This window comes from Pongo pygmaeus, chromosome Y (assembly GCF_028885625.2).
Source record: "Pongo pygmaeus isolate AG05252 chromosome Y, NHGRI_mPonPyg2-v2.0_pri, whole genome shotgun sequence".
In the NCBI taxonomy this organism is placed as follows: Eukaryota; Metazoa; Chordata; class Mammalia; order Primates; family Hominidae; genus Pongo; species Pongo pygmaeus.
The window spans coordinates 2,785,192-2,801,602 of NC_072397.2; the positions used below are offsets into that span (position 1 = coordinate 2,785,192).

A 16,411-nucleotide genomic window follows, 5' to 3' on the forward strand; every position below is an offset into this window, starting at 1 on the left:
AAGAGGTAGAACTGATGGTCTTTGCTTATATTCCACAGGTCTTAAAAGGATCAGACCGGACACTATATGGGAAAGGGCTTTGCATGCTGTACAATTACACCCAAGCATGATTTTAACAATTGTGCTGCACAAAATCAGCATTTTGTTGTAATAATTTGTGATGTCATATGTATTAGTTTTCTACTAATGCCTTAATAAATTGCCAGAAGCTTAGTGTCTTAAAATACTACAAATATATTGTCTTCCAGTTCTGTATATTAGAATTCTGACACAGATCTCACTGAGCTAAAGTCAAGGTGTCAGCAGGATTCCTTCAGGAGGCTCCAGGGAAGGGGCCTTGCCTTTTGGACTTCTATTAATGGAAGCTGCCCTCATTCATTGGCTCTTGGCCCCTGCCTCCATCTTGAAAGTCAACATGTTGCATCTCTCTGTGCCTTTGTGCTTTTCTTCTATCTCCCTTTGACAGAATCCAACTGGGAAAAAGTTTCACTTTTAAAGACTCATGGGATTAGATTGGTTTTACCTGGATAATTCAGGATAATCTCTCTGTTATAAAGTTGCGGTGTTGCAAAAGAAATAGCACTCAAATATAAATTTTGTTTTTTTTCTACTCAGCAAGGCAAGATACTTCTATAGAAGGGTGCACCCTCACAGATAGAGCGCACCTGGACAAGAGAGGGGAAGGGGTTCTTATTTCTGATGACTGTGGCCCCGGCTGCTATGTTGTTCCCTTACTGGCTAGGGTTAGACCACACAGGCTAAACTAATTCCAATTGGCTAATTTAAAGAGAGTGACACGGTAAGTGGTTAGGCGGGAAAAATGTTTATGGCAGAGCAGGAAATCTGAATGAGTCAGGGCGGAGCAGGTAACTGGAATGAATCTGGGCAGAGCAGGTAATTGGAATGAGTCTGGGTGGAGCAGGTCATTGGAATGAGTCAGGGTGGAGCAGGTAATCAGAATAAGTCAGGGCAGAGAATAAGTCAGGGTGGAGCAGGTAATCGGAATGCAACAAGATGCAGCAGGTAATCGGAATAAGGGTGGAGCAGGTGATCAAAAAAGGTTGGTTTACAATGAAGTTAACTTTAAAAGTAGAAGGCAAAAAATTGAACATACTGCCATATTGATTCTTTGAAAAATTTAAAACTCGTACCTAACAATTCCCTCCTCTTGCATTTTCCTTACAGCTCTTTCTCTTCAAACTTCTTTAACATGTCTTGGCTTCGTTGTTTTGCTTGATTTTCCAAAAGAAGCTTCTCTGCATAAGGTGGAGGATAGTTAAGGGAGGTTTTAGTAAGTGCTGCTTGTATGAGCCTCTGCAGCAATCCATGGATGCATGGTATGACACAGCACCTGACAAGAATAAGTATACCCATTACGGCTGCAAGGGAAGTAAGAATTGAGGCTATTATTCCTTTCTGTTTACTGAAGCATTTTTCTAGCCATCCTGTAAAGGGGTCATTTACCCCTGAGTTGCTGGCTAACTTATTGGACAGAGCAGTCAGACCTTGCATTGTCTTTGTTATACTTTCATTGGGGTGGTGGTGTTTGGGATGAAGGTACAACATTTTTAATTATGATGCAAACTCCTTTTTCTGCTAATATCATGTCTAAGGCTATCCTATTTTTCCCAAGCTATATGGCTAGTAGCCCCTAATTGCTCAGCTATTCCTTTAACAGCATCTCTAGTGTAGTTAATAGATCACTGTTGGTTGTAATAGATGTAGTTTATCCAATTTACATTTTATTAATTGTCACCCACCAAAATATTGTCTCAAATCTTGCAGCTATTTGATTTTAGGCCTTTAAATTGATCTGGTGTAGACAGAGTCACAGCTGAATTCTACCAGAGGTACAAGGATCATTCCTTCTGAAACTATTCCAATCAATAGAAAAAGAGGGAATCCTCCCTAACTCATTTCACAAGGCCAGCATCATCCTGATACCAAAGCCTGGCAGAGACACAACAAAAAAAGATAATTTTAGATGAACATCCCTGATGAACATCGATGCAAAAATCCTCAGTACAATACTGGCAAACTGAATCCAGCAGCACATCAAAAAGCTTATCCACCATGATCAAGTGGGCATCCCTGGGATGCCAGGCTGGTTCAACACACACAAATCAATAAATGTAATCCAGCATATAAACAGAATGAAAGACAAAAACCACATGTTTATCTCAATAGATGCAGAAAAGGCCTTTGACAAAATTCAGCAATGCTTCATGCCAAAAACTCTCAATAAATTAGGTATTGATGGGATGTATCTCAAAATAATAAGAGTTACTTATGACAAATCCACAGCCAATATCATACTGAATGGGCAAAAACTGGAAGCATTCCCTTTGAAAACTGGCACAAGACAGGGATGCCCTCTCTTACCACTCCTATTCAACGTAGTGTTGGAAGTTCTGGCCAGGGCAGTCAGGCAGGAGAAAGAAATAAAGGGTATTCAATTAGGAGAAGAGGAAGTCAAAGTGTCCCTGTTTGCAGATGACATGATTATATATTTAGAAAACCCCATCATCTCAGCCCAAAATCTCCTTAAGCTGATAAGCAACTTCAGCAAAGTCTCAGGATAAAAAATCAGTGTGCAAAAATCACAAGTATTCTTATACATGAATAACAGAGAGCCAAATTGTGAGTGAAATCCCATTCACAATTGCTTCAAAGAGAATAAAATACCTAGGAATCCAACTTACAAGGGACATGAAGGACCTCTTCAAGGAGAACTACAAACCACTGCTCAATGAAATGAAAGAGGATGCAAACAAATGGAAGAATATTCCATGCTCATGGATAGGAAGAATCAATATTGTGATAATGACCATACTGCCCAAGGTAGTTCATAGATTCAGTGCCATCCCCATCAAGCTGCCAATGACTTTCTTCACAGAATTGGAAAAAACTACTTTAAAATTCATATGGAAACAAAAAAGAGCCCATATTGCCAAGACAATCCTAAGCCAAAAGAACAAAGCTGCAGGCATCACGCTACCTGACTTCAAACGATATTACAAGGCTACAGTAACCAAAACAGCATGGTACTTGTACCAAAACAGAGATATAGACCAATGGAACAGAACTGAGCCCTCAGAAATAATACCACACATCTACAACCATCTGATCTTTGACAAACCTGACAAAAACAAGAAATGGGGAAAGGATTCCCTATTTAATAAATGGTGCTGGGAAAACTGGCTAGCCATATGTAGAAAGCTGAAACTGGATCCCTTCCTTACACCTTATACAAAAATTAACTCAAGATGGATTAAAGACTTAAATGTTAGACATAAAACCATAAAAACCCTAGAAGAAAATCTAGGCAATACCATTCAGGACATAGGCATGGGCAAGAACTTCATGTCTAAAACACCAAAAGCAATGTCAACAAAAGCCAAAATTGACAAATGGGTCTAATTAAACTAAAGAGCATCTGCACAGCAAGAGAAACTACCATCAGAGTGAACAGGCAACCTACAGAATGGGAGAAAATTTTTGCAATCTGCTCATCTGACAAAAGGCTAATATCCAGAATCTACAAAGAACTCAAACAAATTTACAAGAAAAAAAAAACCCCATCACAAAGTGAGTGAAGGATATGAACACACACTTCTCAAAAGAAGACATTTATGCAGCCAACAGACACATGAAAAAGTCCTCATCATCACTGGCCATCAGAGAAATGCAAATCAAAACCACAACGAGATACCATCTCACACCAGTTAGAATGGCAATCATTAAAAAGTCAGGAAACAACAGGTGCTGGAGAGGATGTGGAGAAATAGGAACACTTTTACCCTGTGGGTGGGACTATAAACTAGTTCCACCATTGTGGAAGACCGTGTGGTGATTCATCAAGTATCTAAAGCTAGAAATACCATTTGACTCAGTCATCCCATTACTGGGTATATACCCAAAGGATTATAAATCATGCTGCTATAAAGGCACATGCACGTGTATGTTTACTGTGGCACTATTCACAATAGCAAAGACTTGGAACCTGGCCTAAACCGAGTAGTTAAAAATCAACTCCTAACTTAGAAACGAATGTTATTCATAGATTCCAGACATCGTGTAGAAGAACATTGTGAAACTCCTTGCCCTGTTCTGTTTCTCTCTGACCACCAGTGCATGCAGCCCCTGTCACATACCCTCTGCTTGCTCAAATCAGTCATGACCCTTTCATGTGAAATCTTTAGTGTTTTGAGCCCTTAAAAGGGACAGAAATTGTGCACTCAGGGAGCTTGGATTTTAAGGCAGTAGCTTGTTGATGCTCCCAGCTGAATAAAGCCCTTCCTTCTACAACTTGGTGTCTGAGAGGTTTTGTCTGCATCTCATCCTGCTACATACACACAGAATTTCCTTTACAATTAATGTTTTAAAACTTGCTTAAGCCTTTAAAACAAAAATTTTTTAACGTTGTAATTAATGTAGGTAAAAAATCTACATTCTTATGCCTCCTTATAATCCTTTTACCCAGAGTAAAAGATCCTTATGCATCTTGCACATAAACTGTTTCTTTCACCCGCGTCCGTGTGAAGAGACCACCAAACAGGCTTCGTGTGAGCAACAAGGCTGTTTATTTCACCTTGGTGCAGGTGGGCTGAGCCTGAAAAGACAGTCAACGAAGGAAGATAGGGGTGGGGCCATTTTATAAGATTTGGGTAGGTAAAGAGGGTCACAAGTTGCACAGTAAGGGAGCTTTTGAGCCAAGATGAGCCAGGAGAAGGAATTTCACAAGGTAATGTCATCAGTTAAGGCAGGAACAGGCCATTTTCACTTCTTTTGTGGTGGAATGTCATCAGTTAAGGCAGGAACCGGCCATCTGGATGTGTACATGCAGGTTACGGGGGATATGATGGCTTAGCTTGGGCTCAGAGGCCTGACATTCCTGTCTTCTTATATTAATAAGAAAAATAAAATTAAATAGTGGTAAAGTGTTGGGACAGCAAAAATTTTTGGGGGTGGTTTGGAGAGATAATGGGCAATGTTTCTCAGGGCTGCTTCGAGCGAGATTAGGGACAGTGTGGGAACCTAGAGTGGGAGAGATTAAGCTGAAGGAAGATTTTGTGGTAAGGGGTGATATTGTGGGGTTGTCGGAAGAAACAATTGTCGTGTAGAATTATTGTTGATGGCCTGGATACAGTATTGTATGAATTGAAAAACTAAACAGAATAAGAGAAGGAGAAAAACAGGTATTAAAGGACTAAGAATTGGGAGGACCTAGGACATCTAATTAGAGAATGTTTAAGAGGGCTCAGCATAATTACTTGGTTAGCAAGTTTTTGGGCTCTGTCCTTGAGTTTTTTATGTTGTCATACACCAGGCCAGATTGATTTAGGTAAAAGCAACACTCTTCATTTATGAATATACAGAGTCCTCTTTCATGCGTGTCCATATGAAGAGACCACCAAACAGGCTTTGTGTGAGCAACATGGCTGTTTATTTCACCTGGGCGCAGGTGGGCTGAGTCTGAAAAGAGAGTCAGTGAAGGGAGATGGAGTGGGGCCATTTTATAGGATTTGGGTAGGTAAAGGAAAAAGGGGGGTTGTTCTCTGGCAGGTAGGAGTGGGGGTCACAAGGTGCTCAGTGGGGGAGCTTTTGAGCCAGGATGAGCCAGGAGAAGGAACCTCACAAGACAATGTCATCAGTTAAGGTGGGAACAGGCCATTTTCACTTCTTTTGTGGTGGAATGTCATCAGTTAAGGCAGGAACCAGCCATCTGGATGTGTACATGCAGGTCACAGGGGATATGATAGCTTAGCTTGGGCTCAGAGGCCTGACATTCCTGTCTTCTTATATTAATAAGAAAAATAAAATGAAATAGTGGTAAAGTGTTGGGATGGTGAAAATTCTTTGGGGGTAGTATGGAGAGAGAATGGGTGATGTTTCTCAGGGCTGCTTTGAGCAGGTTTAGGGGTGGTGTGGGAACCTAGAATGGGAGAGATTAAGCTGAAGGAAGATTTTGTGGTAAGGGGTGATATTGTGGGGTTGTTAGAAGGAACATTTGTCATTTAGAATTATTGTTGATGGCCTGGATACAGTTTTGTATGAATTGAAAAACTAAATGGAATAAGAGAAGGAGAAAAACAGGTATAAAATGTCTAAGAATTGGGACAACTCAGGACATCTGATTAGAGAGTGCCTAAGGAGATTCAGCATAGTCCTTCCAGCAAAGATTATTTATTTACTTCAAGAGTTAAGAGTGGCAGTTTGGGATAGCATGAGGAGATATTAGCTGTAATGGCTTGGAGAAACAGTGTAAACCGGCAGTGTAAACAAGAGCAGGGCATGTATGAGTAGTTGAGAATGGTGAATAGGAGTATGACTAGATAGAAGATAGTAGGGATGACAAGTTTTCTTGGGGCACAGTCTTAAGTTGTTCTGGTGTCTGGAATGAGAGTAGGGCCTAATAAAAAGGAGTGTCTATACAGGAGCTCACATGGGCTGTACCTTGTAGCATTCTGAGGACAGGCCTGAATTCTGAGAAGCAAAAGTGGTAAAAGTATTGTCTAGTCCTTTTTAAGTTGGTGGCTGAGCTTGGTGAGGTGTGTTTTTAAAAGACTTTTAGTCTGTTCTACTTTTCCTGAAGATGGAGGACCATAAGGGATATAAAGGTTTCACTGAATACTAAGAGCCTGAAAAACTGCTTGGCTGATTTGACTATAGAGGCTGGTTTGTTATCAGACCGTATAGAGGTGGGGAGGCTAAACTGAGGAATTATGTCTGACAGAAGGGAAGAAATGACTGTGGTGGCCTTCCCAGACCCTGTAGGAAAGGCCTTTACCTATCCAGTGAAAGTGTCTACCTAGTCTAAGAGGTATTTTAGTTATCTGACTTGGGGCATGTTGAGTAAAGCTAATTTGCCAGTCCTGGGTGGGGGCAAATCCTTGAGCTTGATGTGTAGGGAAGTGAGGGGGCTTGAATAATCCCTGAGTAGTAGTAGAATAGCAGATGGAACACTGAGAAGTTATTTCCTTGAGGATAGACTTCTACGATGGAAAGGAAATGAGAGGCTCTAAGAGGCGGGCTGGTGGCTTGTATTATAGCATAGCCTGTCTTTGCTGGTGTGTGGTGATTAGGCCTGGTGGAACTACCATCAATAAACCAAGTGTGATCAGAGTGAGGAACAGGAAAGAAGGAAATATGGGGAAATGGGGTGAATGTCAGGCGGATCAGAGAGATACAGTTGTGGGGGCCAGGTGTGGTATCTGGAATACTATGGGAGGCCGGAATGAAGTCTGGGCCAGGAACAGTGGTAATTGTGGGAGACTCAACAAAGAGTGAGTATAGCTGAAGGAGCCAGGGAGCAGAAAGTATGTGCATCAGGTGGGAGAAAGAAAATAGATTTTGGAAGTTATGAGAACTGTAGAGAGTGAGTTGAGCATAGTTTGTGATTTTTAGGGCTTCTAAAAGTATTAAAGCAGTGACAGCCACTGCATGCAGACATGAGGGCTAAGCTAAAACAGTAAGGTCAAGTTGTTTGGACAGAAAGGCCACAGGGTGCGGTCCCGGCTCTTGTGTAAGAATTCTGACCACACTAACTATGCATAGGAAGGAAAGGATTTGTTTTGTAGAAGGGATTGGGGTTTGGGAGATTAGCCAGACATGATCAGCAGGGAGAGTACATGTGTTTTTATGAGAATTACACCGAGATAGGTAACAGATGAGGAAGAAGTTTGAGCTTGACTGAAGTATTGGGGGCTGTCTGTGAAGCTTTGTGGCAATACAGCCCAGGTAATTTGCTGAGCCTGATGGGTGTCAGGGTCAGTCCAAGTGAAAGTGAAGAGAGGCTGGGATGAAGGGTGCAAAGGAATAGTAAAGAAAGCATATTTGAGATCCAAAACAGAATAACGGGTTGTGGAGGGAGGTATTCAGGTTAGGAGAGTATATGGATTTGGCACCATGGGGTGAATAGGCAAAAGAATTTGGTTGATAAGGCAAAGATCCTGAACTAACCTGTAAGGCTTGTCTGGTTTTAGGACAGGTAAAATGGGGGAATTGTAAGGAGAGTTTATAGGCTTTAAAAAGCCATGCTGTAGCAGGCGAGTGATAACAGGCTTTAATCTTTTTAAAGCATGCTGTGGGATGGGATATTGGTGTTGAGCGGGGTAAGAATGATTAGGTTTTAATGAGATGGTAAAGGGTGCATGATTGGTTGCCAGGGAGGGAGTAGAGGGGAGGATGTGGGCCACAGCCACTAGTCAGGGAAGCAGATAATTTAGTTAAAATATCTCGGCCTAATAAGGGAACTGGGCAGGTGGGGATAACTAAGAGGAGTGTTTAAAAGAGTATTGTCTATGTTCGCACCAGAGTTGGGGAGTTTTAAGAGGTTTAGAAGCCTGATCATCAATACCCACAACAGTTATGGAGACCAGGGAAACAGGTGCTTGAAAGGAAGGTAATGTGGAGTGGGTAGCCTCTGTATTGATTAAGAAGGGGATGGACTTACACTCCACTGTTAGAGTTACCCAAAGATCGGCATCCGTGATAGTCTTGGGGGCTTCTGAGGCAATCGGGCAGTGTCAGTCTTCAGCCGTGAAGCCAAGAAGATCTGGGAAGGAGTCAGTCAGAGAGCCTTGGGCCAGAGTTCCAGGGGCTCTGGGAGTGGCTGCCAGGTGAGTTGAACAGTCTGATTTTCCTTGGGGTCCTGCACAGATGGGACATGGCCTAGGAGGAATCCTAGGCTGTGGGCATTCCTTGGCCCAGTGGCCAGATTTCTGGCACTTGAAGCAAGATCCTGATGGAGGAAGTCTTGTAGGAATGCATAACTGCTGCAGCTTAGGCGTATGCAGCTTAGGCATTTTGAAGTTCTTGTGTGCTGGAGGTGTGGCTGGGTTTTGTCTCACAGCAGAGGCAAGTAATTGTAACTCAGAAATGTGTTGCCGTCTGGCTGCCTCCTCTCTATTATTGTACACCTTGAAGGTGAGGTTGATTAATTCTTGTTGTGGGGTTGGAGGGCCAGATTCTGATTTTTTAAGTTTTTTCCTAATGTCAGGAGTGGATTGAGTGATAAAATGCATATTAAGAATAAGGCGACCTGGCCCTTCTGGGTCTAGGGCAGTAAAGTGTCTAAGGGTTGCTGCTAAGTGGGCCGTGAACTGAGCTGGGTTTTCATCTTTACCTTAGGTAGTTTCTTTAAGCTTGTCATAATTAACAGCTTTGCAAGCTGCCTTTTTAAGCCCTTCAAAGTATGCAGGAAATCATGTAATCTCACTTAGCTATACCTGGGGAATCTGCCTGATAGTTCGATTGGGGATCCTCTCGGGGAACTGCTCTAATGCCTTCCTGGAGTTCTGGCTTGTGAAGCCAGCAGTTATCAGCATGAGATTGGGCTAGAGAAAAACTCTTTCCCATTCATCTGGTAAGAGGGTAGAAGTCAGGATGACATTTAAGTCACTCCAGGTTAAATTGTAGGACAGTTAGATATCAGAATTCCTGTATATATTTAATGGGGTCTGATGAGAAAGAGCCTAAATGCTGACTGATCTGAGAGAGGTCTGATAGAGAAAAAGGTACATATACCCTGACTATGCCTTCAGCTCCAGCCACTTTTCTAAGGGGAAATTGTTGGGCAGGTGGGGAAGAGCTAGTCACGGAACTAAACTGTAAGCTGGAACAGGTGTGAGGAGGGGAGGTGATAGAAGGATTATAGGGTGGAGGAGCAGAGACTGAGCAAGAATTGGGACTTAGCTCAGCCTGATGACGAGCCGCCTGGGGAGGAGGGGAGAGGTCAGATGGGTCTGTAGAAAAGGAAGACTGGAAAGACTCAGTGATGCTTGGGGTTGGGACTGTGAGGAGACAGGCTGGAGGGAAAGAAGGAGGATTTGGGAGAAATCACATTGGGAACAGAGACTAGGGAGGGAATGAAGTGTGAAAAATGCCTGGATGTAAGGCACCTCAGACCATGTGCCCATTTTTCAACAAAAATTATTTAGGCCTTTTAGGATGGAGAAATTGAAAGTGCCGTTTTCTGGCCACTTAGAGCCATTGTCAAGTTTGTACTGGGGCCAAGTGGTGTTGTAGAAGAAAATAAGGCATTTAGGTTTTAGGTCAGGTGTGAGTTGAAGAGGTTTTAAGTTTTTGAGAACACAGGCTAAGGGAGAAGAGAGAGGAATGGAGGGTGGCAGATTGCCCATAGTAAAGGAGGCAAGCCCAGAAAAAAGAGTAGAGACACAGAGAGAAGGGGTTGGGGGGTTCTTGCCCTCCAGGAAAACAGAGAAACAGCAAACATGGAGAGAAGTGGTTGAGGGGTTCTTGCTCTCCAGAAAAGCAGAAAAGGGGTAGAGACATGGAGAGAAGGGGTCAGGGGGTTCTTGCCCCCTAGAAAAGCAGTACTTGCTGCTAAGGGTGAAGGAGAAGGGGTTGGGGGGTTCTTGCCCCCCCAGAAAATTGGAGAAGCGGTAGAGAAATGGAGAGAAGGGGTTGGGGTTCTTGCCCCCCAGAAAAGTGGTACTTGCCGCTAAGGGTGAAGGACCAAGGCAGGCGTCCCCGCGTGTTAAGGCACCTCTGAAATGTGGGTGAATAATCAGGCAGGCATCTCTGTGTGATTAAACACCAAGGGAAGACTGTCCTCCGGAGTCCATGACTGGCGCCAGAGTTTTGAGTGCACAGATAAAACACATCTCCTTCATCTTTACCAGAAAAGGAAAAGAACTGAAATTAAGTGAAGGAAGAGATTGAAGTGTGGTGCCAAGATTGAAAGGAGAAAGAGGTTGAGGGATAGTGAGAGAGGTTGGAGAAGAGAGTAAAAAGAGGCCACTTACCCAATTTAAAATTGGTGAGATGTTCCTTGGGCTGGTTGGTCTGAGGACCAGAGGTTGTAGGTGGATCTTTTTCATGGAGCAAAGAGCAGGAGGACAGGAGATTGATCTCCCAAGGGAGGTCCCCGATCCAAGTCATGGCACCAAATTTCACTCACGTCCATGTGAAAAGACCACCAAACAGGCTTTGTGTGAGCAACAAGGCCATTTATTTCACCTGGGTGTGGGCGGGCTGAGTACAAAAAGAGAGTCAGCGAAGGGAGATAGGGGTAGGGCCATTTTATAAGATTTGGATAGGTAAAGGAAAATTACAGTCAAAGGGGGTTGTACTCTGGCGGGCAGGAGTGGGGGTCACTAGGTGCTCAGTAGGGGAACTTTTGAGCCAGGATGAGCCAGGAGAAGGAATTTCACAAGGTAATGTCATCAGTTAAGGCAGGAACAGGCCATTTTCACTTCTTTTGTGGTGGAGTGTCATCAGTTAAGGCAGAAACTGGCCATCTGAATGTGTATGTGCATGTCACAGGGAATATGATGGCTTAGCTTGGGCTCAGATGCTTGACAGTTTCTTAGTAGTTTTACATTCAGGAGGCCTAATTACTTTTAAATTCTACAACATTGCTTGCATAAATTCCCTTTTATAGCATTTTTCCTGACTTTCACAGATAATCTTCAACATGCCTCAATTTTCTGACTTGTAAACACCTCTTTCTTTAAACAACCAGTTAATTTATTTTAGGACAAGAATTTACCATATAACATCCTTTTTACATAAGTTCTCCTCCCCAACCTTTTTTGTTTTCCAATGATGATAACCATTCTTTTCCAAAGCCAACTTGCTTCATGTCTGTGGACTATACTGCCCAAGGCCACAAGATTAGAAGTTAGCGTAATACATTACACTGTTAACTTTTAGCAAACTTTACTTTTGTTGAAAACCTTGTAAGTTTGGGATTTCAATTATCCTTTTCTATTAATAAGACCTCATTCACTCCGAATTAACTTACAATTGGTATAGATGGTTCCTTACTGGTTCTGTAAGTACTTTAAGGCTTGGCTGAGTGCAAACGGTTTACACGTTTGAGCAGACCAATTATTAGGCAATTTTCCTAACTCTACTTCTACAAGGGTTTCCCTATCCTTACTGAATACCCATTGTTGTCCATTTCCCTCTGTTACCCAGGAGGAACCACCTATTATCCTCTGGTCAGACCTTTGTATGGTAATTAAGTAAGATTTAGATTCTTTGTTAGGAAACCTGCTGGATTAAGGGAATTATCAGTGGTTAATGTTAAATCATCTTTTTTCCTAAGAGAATTGCCCCATACTTTAAGATTTGTGAGTTAGTAAGCTACCTTTTTGGTTTTTTTGACTTAGGATAGTTCTGACCTGGTGACGTATGCTCACAATGAGATTTCCTCTAAAAGTTATTTTCTGCTTTCTTCTGTTAGGAAAGCAGTTGCCACTACAGATTGAATGCATTTGGGCCATCCACAGGTTACTGGGTTAGGGATTTTTGACTGGTAAGGCTGCGGGTTGTCAGTGGCCTCGGTGCTTTCGAGCTATGCCCTTGTTTACATTGACAACAAGGTGGTATGGCTGCTTATGGAGGATAAAGCTAAGGTTAAAACTAACACATGTTTTAACCTTTCCACCTGTTGGATTTTTGGTAATTGCCAAATGAGGGGGTTGGCCCATCTTATGTGAGACTTTATAGGAGGGTTTTTTTTTTAGGGCATAAGAGTCTACCTATAGATGACAGTGTCCATCCAACTAAACCTAAAATTTTCTTTTTTCTTTTTTCGTATTTTTAATACAACGTTTAATCATCTGGTTGATCAGGAAATGCAATGCTCAGTCTAGGAACAGCAGCAGAAATAGCAAGAGACACGGGACTTTTATATAAAAAAATTTGTTGCTTACAAACATATGCAAAAAAAGCTTAAAAAAACCCAGAGACCAAAGGCAGCATCCTTGCTAATTTCCATCTACATTAAGAAAAAAAACTTATAACTAATGTTCTTTTTATTTTCCTTAAAAAAAAAAATTTTGCTTAGGCACAATTTGCTGGTGGCTTTTGAAGAATAAGCCAGGTTTCCACAGCATCCCACTCGAGTGATATGTTTCCATTTCTCCACTTTTTATAGTTAAGGCATTTTTTTTTTCTTTTCTGACAAAGTGTATGTTTTGTTGCTTGCTCTCAGGTTTTGTTTACTTGGAAAAAAAAAGGCTCCTGTCAGCCCAGGCAACAGGGCCAAGACGCAGTTTCAGGATCCATGGGACAGGTCACAGGATGACACGGTGGCTGAGATTCGGGGACAGGGGGAGCGAGGCCAGTGAGTGGTAGGCCAGGGTCTCAGGGAGCTTCTGGACCCAGCGTCACCTTGGCCACCCCCATCACTCCAAACCTGGTCAGGTTGGTGTTGGCTCGATGCTGACAACAGGTGTGTGAGGTGTGGACGTGGATGAAGCCCAGGGTCTCCAGTGGCCGTTCTGGGCCCAGTGCACAGGGCTAAGAGCGGGTGGCTCGTCCCACGGAGGCATACCTTTCACATGTCCCCGGCAGGGTTGTGGGCTTCGCTCAGGCCTGGGTGGGCAGCTGAAAGCACCATTTGGGGGTCTTCGACCCCACCCGACACCTTTTCCTCTTATCGCCATTTCAAACAGGCTGCTTTGTGATTCAGGTTCAGTCCGCTCTTGCACTTGCTGCTCCAAGTTCAGGATGACGGAGACGGCCTGGTGCAGGATGAGCAGTTTGGTCTGGGGCTTCTAGCTGTTGAGGTGTAGTTGGCACATGCGCCCCAGCTCCTTAAAGGCCTCGTTGATGTCAGGGACCCGCAGCCGCTCCCGGGCGTTATTGGCCACCGGGCGCTCCTTCTCCTGCTGGGCCTTCTGCTCTGGGGGGAGAAGGTCGTCCTTATCCTCGTCTGGGCTGGTCCGGGCCCCCGGGGCCTTCAGCTCCTTCTTCTCCTCCTGTGAATGGTCAGGCGTGACCTGTTCTCCTCGTCCTCCTTTTCCTGCTTGATCTCGCCGTTGGCCGCCGTGGCACCTGCTCGCCCTAGCCCACTGTAGGAGTTGGGAGGCCGAGAGAGGTCAGGGAGGGCGCCCGGCTGGCTGGGAAGGGCAGCGTGGTTATGCATGAGACTGGTGCTGCCTACAAGGCCGTCCTCGGGATGGCCTGCTCCAACCAGGCCTGCGTGCCGCCCGCCCAGCGACATGGGGCCGGTGAAACCCGAGGCCAGTGCCCCGTGGCCAGGTAGCAGCGTGTGCATGTCGCTGACTGTGCCCACAGCGTGGCTGAGGGAGCACATGGATGGCCTTGTCCAGGTGGTCTTCTATGTTACTCTGCAGGCCGTGGAAACCCACGTCGTAGCTGGGCGATAAGGCACCGGGGGCTCGTACTCGAGGCCACTGCGACGTCCCTGCCAGGCCCTGGGGGGAGCCCACGGGGGAGCCCACGGGGGTGGAAGGGCTGGAGGAGAAGTTACTGATTGAGTGATCCGGGGAGTAGATCGAGGCCGAGGGCATCCCCGGAGCTGCCAGCTGTGGTCCCTTGGGAGCCCAGGAGGCTGTCGGCCCTCTGACTGGCGGCGTGTGGCTGGCGACGCCTCCGTACGTGGCTCCGGGGGCCAAGGAGGAGGAGGATGCATCTGGGAGCCCGTCGTTCACCTCTGCTCCGTGCAGCTGGCAGCCCATGCGCTCGTGCTGGTGCAGGCCACCAAACGTGCTGCTGCTTCCACTGCTGCCCACGGGGCCGCTGCCGAGGGAGGGGCAGCGGGGATGAGCCCCCACCCAGCATGGGCCCCAAGCGCGCCTGGCCCGGGGGACTCCAGAGCTCGGCTGAGGGGTGCAGGCTGCCATTTGCCATCTAGAAGGGGGCGGGATAGGCGCTGCTAGCGGTCTTGGCGGACAGGTAGGCGGCGGTATCCCTGCGTAGTCTTCACCTGAGCTGGGCTGGTACACCGAGGATGGAAGACCCAGGGGGACCTTCCGGACCTTCTTGGGCTGCGTGTCTAGGGGTAGTACCAGAGTAGGAGGGGTAGTACCGGGAGGTCCCCTTCATGCCCGAAGGGGACAGGGGCCCGGGACTGCTGAGGGCCAGCTCGCCTGACAGAAAGCCAGCCTGAGTCAGGTCGCCCACGCCTGCGTCTCTCTCAAAGCAGGCATAGGCGCCCGCTCACCGCTCTGGCCTGCGAGTCCTTGTCCCAAGAATGTGGATGAAGAGAGGCTGCTGTGCGACTCAGTGAAGTGGGTGCCCTCGCTGAAGATCCGGCTGGGGTCAAAGGAGGAGCTGTTCCGGTCGCCGCTTCCCCAGGAGCCTGAGCTGGGCGGGTCCTCAAGACCTGAACCTCCAAACTGCGCCCCGGCCAGTGAGGCAGGCCGGCCCTTCCCGTTGGTGACCGGCAGCGGGAACATCATGCTGAAGTCCAGGAAGTCACTGAGCTCCTTGTCTGTGCCCACAGGCGCCATCCTCTGCGGCTGGTTCATTCTCCTGGGGCCAGGTCGGGCATCTCAGGCCTGGAAACCCTGCTGGGTGCGGCCGGGCACGCGGCGCGTGGGGGGCGGTGGTGTGAAGCGGCACCCCCCTCCCTCGACAAAGGGGCCTTCGCGGCCGGGCCCCCGAGGGTCGCGCGTGGGCAGCGGCGAAGGCGCCGCGCGTGGCCCGGGCCCCTCCAACCCCCGCGCGGCCCGTCCCGCGGGGCCCGTGTGGGCGGCCGGCTGGGGCGCCCCTGGGGCAGCGACAAGCGCGGTGCCCGCGGTGCCCGCCGCCGCGTCGGTTCCAGCCAGCTACGTCCGCAGCGGCCCCCGCTGCCTCATCTTCCTGGGGCGGGAGACATGTTCAGCCCCCCGTCGGCGCCACCGCGAAGCTAAAATTTTCTAAGTTCTTATTTAGTCTCCAGCAGACGCAAGAATATGATGCCTTCAGTCCGTTCAAGCTCAATTTAACGTTTACCTTTGGTAATTAAATGCCTTGTTCGAATATTTGGCTAAATAAATTTGGAGACTCCCTAAACCTTTGGGGTAAGACTGTTTACTGCTATTACTATTTTCAACTCGAGTGAGGGTCTAATCTCTCAAAGGCACATAACTCCCGGCTGTCTTCTGTGAACAAACCCAGAAGTCATCTTTAAAGTCTATTGCCGTGAACAACAGGCTGCGTGGTTTGGAGTATCTGATTAATAGCGCTAAGGTCTTGCACTAACTGGTGTGACTCATCTGGGTTCTTTACAGGCAGTATTGGAGTGTTATAGGGTCAGAGAAAAGACCTTCAATTATCAATTATAGGTTTTAAATTTACCCTGGCTTTTAAAGGAATAGGGTGCACTGTTTTCTTTTTACTACTTCTATCTCCCTCTTTCCCTCTGTTTTTCTGACTCTGTCTTTCTCTTTATCTCTCTCTGACTTCCTCTCCCATTTTCTCTTTCTTCTCTGCTGGTCTTTCCCTGCCTCTGCCAGCCGCTTATGCTTCTGTTTTCCCCTCTCCTTCCCCTTCCCCTAGGGGAGAGGGACCAGTGGGAGTGGAGTTAATTTTTGTTCCCTCAAGAAGAAAGGAAAGTAGAGTTCTGAATATTTTTCTTACTAATGGGGGTTTATGTGAGGTTCAACCCCCTGAAATTTGTGAAGGCTCAACCCCTCAAACCAGAGGT

At 46.1% G+C, this 16,411-nt stretch overlaps 1 protein-coding gene and 1 pseudogene across 1 annotated transcript in view; one reads left to right on the forward strand and one right to left on the reverse strand.

The window, feature by feature from the left end:
* Window positions 1-16,411, forward strand: part of LOC134739069 (uncharacterized) — a 77,098-nt gene that overhangs the window by 39,140 nt on the left and 21,547 nt on the right. The window lies entirely within an intron of this gene.
* LOC129025667 (transcription factor E2-alpha-like) lies at window positions 13,290-15,313 on the reverse strand (annotated as a pseudogene).